The sequence below is a fragment of the Pteropus alecto genome, unplaced genomic scaffold, assembly GCF_000325575.1.
Source record: "Pteropus alecto unplaced genomic scaffold, ASM32557v1 scaffold76, whole genome shotgun sequence".
NCBI lineage: Eukaryota > Metazoa > Chordata > Mammalia > Chiroptera > Pteropodidae > Pteropus > Pteropus alecto.
Window position 1 is genome coordinate 24,966,206 of NW_006443138.1, and position 10,719 is coordinate 24,976,924.

The following is a 10,719-nucleotide window of genomic DNA, read 5'->3' on the forward strand; positions in this document are numbered from 1 at the left end:
GCCCTCACCAACAATTGACTCTGCAGGGCCCCTGATCCTGCACCTCCCAGCCTGCACAACTGTGAGAAATAAATATCTGCTGTTTAGGCCCCCAGTCTGCGGTATCTTCCTATAGCAGCCTGAACTGACTAAGACAAGGGGAGAGGGAAGATTTAGGCTGGCAGGTGTTTCGAATCCTGAGCCAGGTCCTTGGCGCAGATATGGGCATGGCGGAAGACAGGTGATCCCTCTGATGGACCATTTGGAAGTGTGCTGCCTCTGTGGTAAAAGTCACTTAACTAAAGTAACAGAATGTGTCACTTTCTCCTGGGAAGTCACACTCCCTGAAGCCCTTTGCCATTAAAGAGAAAGTTCTCATGGGGCAAAGCAGTTGCTGGCCACCCAGGAGAGGTAGCCCTCTGGGAACTCTCAGAGAGGTTTGCAGCTCCTAAAATCTCTGCAATGTGTTTATTTAATATCACTAACATAAGGTTTTCTAGGAGGATTACATATTAAAAGTAAAGGACTTGATCAAGATAAGGAATCAGCTGTTAAGTGTAAGACACCAGAGCCAGAATCCTGGGTTCAAATCCTACCTCCACCATTTGCCAGCCATGTGTCCTTGGGTAGCCTGCTTAATCTCTCTGTGTTGGAGTGTCTGTATCCCTAAAATGGGGACCATAAAAGTATTCACCTCATGGGGCTATCATGAGAATTAAATGAATTAATACGTATAAGGCTTTTAAAACAATGCCTGGCATGTAGTCGAATCTCAATAAATATCATATATATGCATACAAAAAAACCGTGTACAGAGAATCTTCATAGTTATAGAAACAGTAGGAGCAAAAAAGAAAAAAATGTTTTTCTTGTTGTAGCTACAGTTCCTTAGTCCTGTTTTTCGTGTAATGTGACATAGTTCCCATGTCTGACAATTTGCATAGGGCAATTGATGTTGGCTTAACTGTCAAGTCATCTGAAGGGTGTTATTAACTCCAGTGTCATGAAATAATAACTTAAAGCAGGAACCTAAAAGGTAGAATATCAAGTTTGGGAAATGAAAACATGTTACTCTTGTTTCTTTTTGCCTTGTTCCTATTGGAGTTTGGCACAAAGAACTGTAATTCAGTTTCTTGCCGAGTTTGTGCTTTCTTTCATGAGCCAATCAATGTGGTAGGCATTGGCCATTAGGGATAAAGCAAGCCAGACCTCTGGAGCTCCCTATCTGGCAGCTGGCAATACGGCGTACAATAATTGTTCGCTGTTTTGATTGGTTCTAGATGACCTGAGAACAGAACGTCCCCACAAGAAAAGATCAAAGTGGAGGATCAAGTGAAATCATATTCATACCTTCAGGACCCTTCATATATTCTTCCTTTATATAGCACATACTCAGGACCAATCACTTGTCTAAATACTTTACACATATTAACTCCCTTTATTTAGCTCATGAGAAGCTTACGAGTCTACGGCCATGCCACACTGAACAAGCCTGATCCTGTCTGATCTGAGAAGCTAAGCAGGGTCCAGTCTGGTTAGTACTTGGATGGGAGACCACCTAGGAAGACCAGGTGCTGTAGGTGTAAAAAATAAAAAATAAGAGATTGTAAGCTGACAAAAAATAAGGGATTGCAAGGTCCTTGCAATCTGTGAGGTCAATCAAGGGTTGTCTCGCCTAAAAAAATAAAAATAAATAAAAATTAAAAAAGAAGCTTATGAAAAGATGCTTGTGTTCATCATTAAGTACAATGTAAAATATAAACTGCAAAATGTGATGAAAATATTAAGGCTTAACAAGTTAGAGTTAAAAGACAGAGGAACTGAGTTCAGACATTATACTTTCGTCCAAGCTCAAAATTATGAAAGAAAAGGTCATTATCTCATGAAAATGCTTCATCTCACTCCACATCTAAAGTACCTCATAGAAACCATGAAAACCATTAAAAATAATAATAATTGGATTAGTAGATAGAATTTATCGAATGCCTACTGTGTTCCAGATTCGCATGTGTTTATTATTTGTGCAGAGCCTCATGCTTAGGAACAGGTCTGCATTTACTAACTATGGGACAGTTGGGAACGTTTCTTAACCTCTCCATGCCTCAGTTTCCTCATCTGTAAAATGGGGATGATTGCACCTACCTCATAGGGTTGTTGTGGGATTAACTGAGATAGTACAGTCATGCACTGGTTAACATCAGAGATACTTCTGAAAAATAAGTCATCAGGTGATCTCGTTTTGTGAGAATTGTAGAGTGTACTTACACAAACTTACATGGTAAACCCAACTACACACCTAGGCTACATGGTATAGCTTACTGCTCCTAGGCTACAAGCCTGTACAGCATGCTCCTGTACAAAACAACATGAGATTAAATCAGGAACAAGAGAAAATGATGCAATCAGGAGACTCAGTAAACAGGAGATGTACAAGGCTGCTGCCCGTGTAACACGGTACACCGTTTTATAGTAAACTCTTTTTTTATAAGTAGAAAGAGTATACTCTAAAATAATAATAAAAGTCTGGTACAGTAAATATATAAAGTATCATGTACTGTATATAATATGTACAACATGTTTATAAGATTGGCAGCATAGTAGGTTTGTTCACACGAGCATTGCCACAAACTCGTGAGTAACGCATTGCACTACAATGTCACTAGGTGATAGGAATTTTTTAGTTCCATTATAATCTTATGGGACCGCCATCGCATATGTGGTCAGACCTTGACAGAAACGTTGTAATGCAATGCATGATTGTATATGTAAAACACTCAGAAAAGTGTCTAGCAGTTAGTAAGAACTTCTTATTGAAAGAAGTTATTATTTTGTTATTATTAAAATCTTACAACAGCCTTGTTGTTATTACACATTTTTACATATGAGAAAATGGAGCTTAGAAGACTAAGTCAAGTTGTCCCATGTGACCCAGCCAGAACACAGAAGGTAAGGATTCAAACCCAGGTGTGTCAGATTCCACAGCCCGGGCTCCAAATGATCCCCTGGTGACCTCTCCCCCTACTTCTCGCAGAGGAAAGTCAAATAGGCTGATGAAGACTGCTGTCTCACAGTACATGTAAGCCCAAAATAGGGCCCATCACCAGGGCATGCTCAGCCACAAAGGAGTGGGGCAAAGTCCTTTTGGTTGAGATAGCAACATAAAGGGGTCAAAGATAAAGGGAGTCAAAGGTGGGGGTGGGGCCGGATTGTTTATCACTAGAGAATCAATGCTATAGGCTACTACAGTCAAGACCCAGAGCTCTCCGCTTTTATATTAAAAGCCCTGGTCACTGATGGGATCAGAGTACACTGCAGGCTGGTCAGATCCCCTGGGCAACAGACTTACACCATCCATAAACATGCACTCCAGGCTGAAGGAAAAATAGAACAGGATGTGGAAACAGAGACCTTCCTTCAGAGGCTCCTTAGGGCGTGAACAAGCACAGGAAGATGGATTTAGCACCTGACACTTTTAAGCCTCCTCTTTGACATTTCCTCTTAGAAGAGTTAGCAATGCTTTATGAACTCCAAGTGCCATCTTCCAAACGTCCTTGGATTCTAGCCAGTCACCAAAACAGAAGAGACACCCACATGAAACCAATTAAAATACACACACCAGCTCTCTCCTCCACTAAGAGAGCTCCACTGGTACATTTCCTAGATGTACAACTATTGATTTCATGATGATTTTAGGATAGAAGGTCTCTACTAGATGTATCCTTATCTCGTCATTATATTTGGTAAGTTCATTGAAATAAAAACATTGTTTATTTTGCAATTTTGTACTTATTTAAAAGTATTTCATTGTAACTTTAATAAATAAATTTGAAGTTAAAAAAAAAAAAAACTCTTAGAAAGGGATATAGGGGAGAAGGAAGGCCCAGCAAACAGAAATAAAACAATTGCTATGAAACAGTCTATTATTAATCCCCAGAGAAAGCACAGTAGACACACGGCGGCCAGGGGCCCACTCAAAAGGACCTGGATTAAAATCCTATTTCTGCCCATTGTATGTGACCTTGGGTAGGTTTCATAAGCCACCATCTGCAAGATGAAGATAACTACATCCTCTGAGAGCTATTTTGAGGAGTGGATGAGACAGAGCAATGACAAGTGCCTAATCTTATGTATAACCCAGTCCTGGCTCAAAAACGGTACTTTTCTTTCTCTGAAAGATCCTTCCCCAAGGCAGAATTAGTTGCTTGCCCTTTTTGTTGTACCCACGGTCAATTTGTTCCTCTCTGTTTTTACCCCTGGAACTTAAGAGCCATGGTTCGGCGTTCGGTAAACGTCTGTTATCCAGCCTTGCTTTTGCTATAACTTATGTGCTGACCGTGAGCTCCCATGGAAGGAACCTAGTCAGCCAACATCAGGTATGCTTGTGTTACTACACATTGTCCCTCCTATTTTGCAAGGTATATGAACACATCCATATTCAGCAGCCAAGTAGGTGACACAAATCAGCTGAATTCAGAGAACAAGAATGGCAAAGTCTGTGACAAACTGGAGAGTTTCCCCCTATAGGCGCTCCGTTTCACCTAAACAAAACACACTTTTCTAGCCAGATAAAACAATCTGCCCATGCATCTGCCCCACCCGTCGTAAATTTGCCACCATAAACAGTTTCACGATTCATAGTACTTTCTTAAACATTATCTCATTTGATATCCCAGCAATCCTCTGAAGTAAGCATTGTTGAGTTCATCCTTCAGTCATCTGACAGAAAGAAACTGAGGTTCAAATACAGTGATTTGTCCAAATCAAACATAGCTAATGGCTCACCAGGGATTCGAATCCATGTCTTCCACTTCAAACCAGAATCCCTCTTTCCAATACACCCTGTCTTTGATATGCTGCTATTTTTCACCCCCCTAGTTTTTCTGGGACAAAAAACAAACTCCATCAAAAGGTTAAACCTGTGTCGGGTTTACACTGCAATGACTGTCATGATTCATAGTCCTTCTGACTATGAATAGAGCTCTGAGACAGGTGTCCTTGGAAACTGCCTTCTTTGCGACCAGAGGAACACCTTTTGCCCAAGCAGACTGCACCGGAAGTTGTGACAGAGGGGTGCCAGGCAGAATGGTGAGCAGGCTGATAGGAACTCTGCACCCATATAGCGAGAAAGCAAGCTCCTCTATCAATGCAAAGAATCTTTAAAGGAACCTGAGTTTGTAAAGACAACAAGAAAAACAAGCTAGAATCTTAGCAACTACAGTAAACAAGTATCTGATTTCTCCAGGCTAGTGCTGTCCAATAACAATAAAATGTAAGCCACATATATAACTTTGAATTTTTTAAGCAATCACATTAAAAGAGTAAAAAGAAACAAGAGTAATTAAATTAAATAGTATATTTTGTTTAACTCAATATATCCAAAATATTTCGACATGTAATCAATACAAAATTATTAATGAGTTATTTTACATTCATTTTTAAAACAAAGTCTTTGAAATCTGGTGTTTATTTTATATTTATGGCTCGTCTCAATTGCACTAGCCCCATTTCAAGTGTTCAGCAGCCACATGTGGATAGCAGCTGCCATGTTGGACAGCACATATGTAGGCCAAAAAACTCCAAAAAGTCTATATTTCTGGCATAGTAGAAGTTAGTGACCTAGTTGAAGGCCAGCTATGACAGTATTCTTCACGGCCACAGAAAGGCCTCTTTTCTAATCCTGCTAGTACAATTTCAAGACAAGATTTTCAGGGCCACCTTCAAACTTTACCACCATTTGAGGTGGCAACTGTGTTAGTGTTCTGCTAGGTGCTCTGCAAAGCCTATCAGAGGCCACTGTGTTTAGCTCCCTGTATTTACCTTGCAACAGTGCAGTCCTCAGCATGTCCCTTTTCAAATACCTATTATTCTGGTTCTGTCTTCAGTGATGCCATGACTGGCAGTGATTAGGGTAACATTTTTTATGTGCCGAGTTCACAGAGCAAATTACATAGTGTGAGTGGCGTGGTGATTAAGAGGCTGTGTGTAAAGACTAAAATCGCTACATTTGCATGTCTCTGAATAATGAGATTCTTATCTCCATTATATAGCAGTGAAGTAGAAATTCATAGCGTTATTAACTGTTTACACAGTAAGCACAATTTTCTATTCTCTCTCCCTCTCTCCCTCTCCAGCCAGTTTCAAAGAAGCCAAAAGCCAGAAGAGGCAACCAGAGGTAACGAAGTCACCCTTTCCACACTGTGACCCCCCAGTACCCAACTAAATAGAAGTTCTTCATAGCAAGAGATTTCCACAACCTTGTCAATAAATCCTCTTTCTGACTTCCAGAAAGGAGCCCACAGATAATCCAAACCAATCCTGTGGTTTTATGGGAGAAGAAATTACAGAGTAGAAAACTGGGATTTGCCCAAGGTCACACAGACGAGAGGAAGAACACTAGAAGACAGAGGACCCCAACAATGCCCATTCTTCATCTGAGTCTCATCCTCCGGCGCCTGGCTGCAGCTTTGGAACAATGAAGTCCCAGCTTCCAACCTAATTACATATTGTGCATTCTGGTCACATACCCATTATTCTTCCGAAGAGATGATGAAATCCCCGAAATTATAATTTGATTCCCCAAACACAAAGACCTTTTCAGTTGAATAGAAATGAGCCCTAACTAGCCACCCCATCAACAAACAACAATTTTTGCATCGATGAAATAAATATATGAGGAGATAGTTACAGTTATAGTGATTATAAAACATGGAAAGGAAAAGCTGTAATTAAGGATCTATGTGGCTCTGCTCTCAGCAATGAAACATCTATCCAGCAGTCATGTGCCTGTGACATTTTTGATATGAAGGACAATATCGAGGTAATAATATCCAAAGGGACCCTTTTTGAAAACAGATTATTTGTGTAGCAACCCACAAATGCATACCAGAGAGTGAGTGCTTCACAAGAAATGCTGTACATAGGGGAGAAAAACTCTTGGATTAAATTCTAACACATCGGTGCTTTAGTGGTGGAATAAATAACCACATAAAGCACAAAGGTTAACTGCCTCTTCATAAAAGAGGAGACAGAGTCAGGAGATTTGTCAAGTATATGGTGGCATCTGCTTAACATTTGTGGTAGTTAAGTGAATGCATGAACTGCTATAATGCTGAATTCCATTAATAAATATGATATGGAAATGAACTGGAGTAGAGCATTATCATTTAATATGTACTAAAATAGACTGTTTGTTTGTGATATATCTTAAAACTACCGAGTGTCTTTATATAGTGAGAAGGGTCTATTATCTCCTTACCCCATCAATAATCAAAGGTCTTGTCTTAGGAGCTAAAGCTGAAGGAGCTTCTAGGTAGCATGAAGCACAAGGAAATTGGATCATATTCAGCAGTGGGAGAAAGAGGCGTGAAATCCGTCAGGTATCCACTTAAACTTCACTGGGTTTAGGAATGCCTTCCTCTGATCCCACCCATCATCTAAATTAACTCCCTCTGTTATAAGTTACCACGTACCTATCTGCATCATTTCATTTGTTATGGCCATTACACCTATGTACTTACTGTCTGTCTCCTCCACGAAGACTCTAACAGGGCAGGTGCCTATTTGCCTAACCGTCTGTCTCCTCCAAGAAGAAGACTCTAACAGGGCAGGTGCCTATTTGCCTAACACAACTCATTTATTGATTCAAAAGTTACCTACAGAGCCCTAGCTTGGTACACAGGGTTGCAGCAGAGAACAAAACAATGCTGCCTTCTTGTAGTTTACATCCAAGTAGGGGAAAATCAACCATAAACAACTAAACAAACAAACAAGTTGCGTTTCAATGATAACTCATGCTCTACACAAAGTAAAGGATAATGAGATAGAGAACAAGTGCATGAGAAGCTGGTCAGAGAAAGTCTCTTTGAGGCTATAAGAATAGGGAAGGTAAATATTAGGAAATTCTGGGGGAAGGGCACTTTAGGCAGCCAGAAGAGCAGGTGGAAAGCTCCTGAGGTGGGAACAAGTCTCTGTGGTTGGAATGGAATGAGTGAGGAGAAAATGAAGTTAAAGATGTAGATTGGAACTGGATCACATGCTTGGCACATAGCAAATACTCAATAAACATTCATTGAATGGATGAATGAATAAATGAATGAATGGTCACATGTCAGCTATAAAGGCAGGTGATCCATAATTCTTGCTGCCTTGTGCAAGTGTGCAGGTTACCAGTATATAAAAATAGAGATGAGAAAATTGAAATTTTAAGAAAATTATAGCAGATAAATAAGACGAGGTCTGGGAACTCAAAAACTATGAAAGTGAGATATTCAAGGCAGTCTATAGTAAGCCCAAAGTAGTGCAAAGGAACATAGGGGCAAGAAAACTAATTACAGGGTGGCTCCATAGTGTAGTGGTTAGCACATCTGCTTCACACACAGAAGGTCCTGGATTCACGCCCCAGGTGGAGCCACGGACCATACCCTGGGTGTGCCATGCCTCGGGTACACCAGGCTCCCCAGGTGCATCAGGCCCCCCGAGTGCACCAAGCCCCTCAAGTGTGCCAGAGGTGCTTGGCCCCAGGTGTGCCAGGCCCCAGGTTCACGTGGAAGGAGATGCCCTGCCTTCAGGGACCCAGTTCTTAAGGGGAGATGGCAACCACCGTAGGTCAGGGGTGAAAGTGGGGGTGGGAGCAATTAAAGAGGGAGAAAAAAAGAAAACTAATTGTAGGCTGACGTCATATTGGGCAGGTTCCTGAAGGTAGGATGTGAGCTGGACCTTGAATCACACACAGGAATTTATTAGATGGAATGAACAGAGAAGGGGGAGCATTGCGGGAAAATCAGTCTTATCACATTATCCTGACAGAACTACCACATTTATTTCTAGAACATTATGTAAATCCATACCATACTTGTTAGGCAAGGGAGACAGTCACATATATGGAATATAGAAGCTGGCACTAACATTTCTTCACTTTAGGCTCAGGTTGCACCCTTGGAATTCATAGGCTCTATCTTGAGTGGGGAATTACCTGTCTTCAACTGATATTGGAATCGATGAGAGTTGTAGACCTATAAGGTATAGTCTTGTTCTTTTGTTTTCTAGAAGCTCACTAGCCTGCTAATTCCTGTTGTTGTTAACTTCCTTTTGGGCACTTCATTAATTAAACGCTTTTGGGAGTTGTCCAGGAAAATCCAACCTCATATTATAAGGTCTGTAATATATGTGTCATGCACCACCACCCAATCAATAGGCCTAAGCCAAAAACTAGGTGTTACCTTACTCCACCCTTTCTCTTTACCTCTACCTTAGATCTAATCGATGAAGTCCCATCAATGCTACCTCTCAAAGAACTCTGAAATTCATCTTTCTGCTCCTTCTTCACCACCATTACCTTATTCAGCCTGTTGTCATCTCTTGCCTGAATCCCATCCCTTAGATTCCACCCTACCTCCAGTTCTTTCTAAATATTCCTCTCCACTCTTCATAACCTCTGAGTAACTGCTTGCATATTAACTATAATAAGCAATACACACCCTTCATGATTTGCCTATTTTTCCATCCTCATCTCTCTCCATGCTCTATAAACACCCTGAGTTCAAAAAACCCAAACTATAGTTCTCTCAAAGCCGCACGCTATCGGAAGTCTCCATGCCTTTCTGCTTGCAGTTCCTTCTGCCTAGAATGCCCTTACCCAACCCTGTATGGACTACTCTGATTCATTCTTTAAAATTCAACACAAATATTAACTACACCATAAAGTTTCCCTGATCACCATTGTATTATTCAGGCTTCTCCAGAGAAACAGAGCCAATAGGGTGTGTATGTGTGTGGAGGTGCGGGGGCGGGGCGGGGGTTAGGGGAGAGAAAGAGAGAGAGATTTTTTGTAAGGAATTGTTTCATGTGATTATGGAAGCTGGCAAACCCAAAATCTTCAGAGTAGGCCAGCAGCCTGGAGATCCAAGGAAAAGAGGTTTCTATAGTCCAAATCAAAATACTACCAGACTGGAGACCCAGGAAGAGCTATGTTGCAGTTCAAGTATGAAAGCCCTCTGCTCAGCCATTTTGCTCAAGGGAGATCAATCTTTTGTACTATTCAGGCTTTCGCATGGTTAGATGAGCCCCACCCACACTATGGAGGGCAATCTGCTTTACTCAAAGAATACTGATGTAAATATTAATCTCATCCAAAAACACCTTCTCAGAAACCCGCAGAATAATGTTTGACCACATATTCTAGCACCATGGTCCAGTCAAGTTGCCACATAAAATTTATCATAAAACAATGAGCAAGATTAGGGTTTTTCCTTTGTGATCCTGCAGCATCTCAAATAAAACTCTATTTTAGCATTCACTATATTTCTTCAATTATTAGTAGACAAGTCGATCTGGTGTCCCATGTGTAGAAACCAGATGATAGCCATAATTATAACCCATTCTTAATACAGCATCAGTAAATACTTACCGAACTAATGACTAAGTGAATTTATTAGCTGTTTTTATATTGTTAGGACAAAGTTATACAAAGCTAGTCCTTACAACAATCACCAGATCAGAGAATTATTGTTAGCTCCCCAAAAAGAAACTAAAAAGAGTATGAAGAGGTCATTGACCCAACTTCTCACTGAGACACCACAAATCTCAAAATTTGTTTGAAACCTTTGCTCATCAATGAACAAGATACAAAGGATGGCCTGGCTTCCTGAAGCTTTCTTAGGAAGTAGATGGATGGCCATAAAGATGATTCTACCCGTGACCATTCTGGCTCTTGCAGTCACTGGCCAATAGGCAGTTCCCTAC

At 40.8% G+C, this 10,719-nt stretch overlaps 1 pseudogene; it reads left to right on the top strand.

Moving 5' to 3' along the window:
* The first annotated feature begins 1,443 nt into the window (after positions 1-1,443).
* LOC112472502 lies at positions 1,444-1,562 on the top strand (annotated as a pseudogene).
* Positions 1,563-10,719: the final 9,157 nt, after the last annotated feature.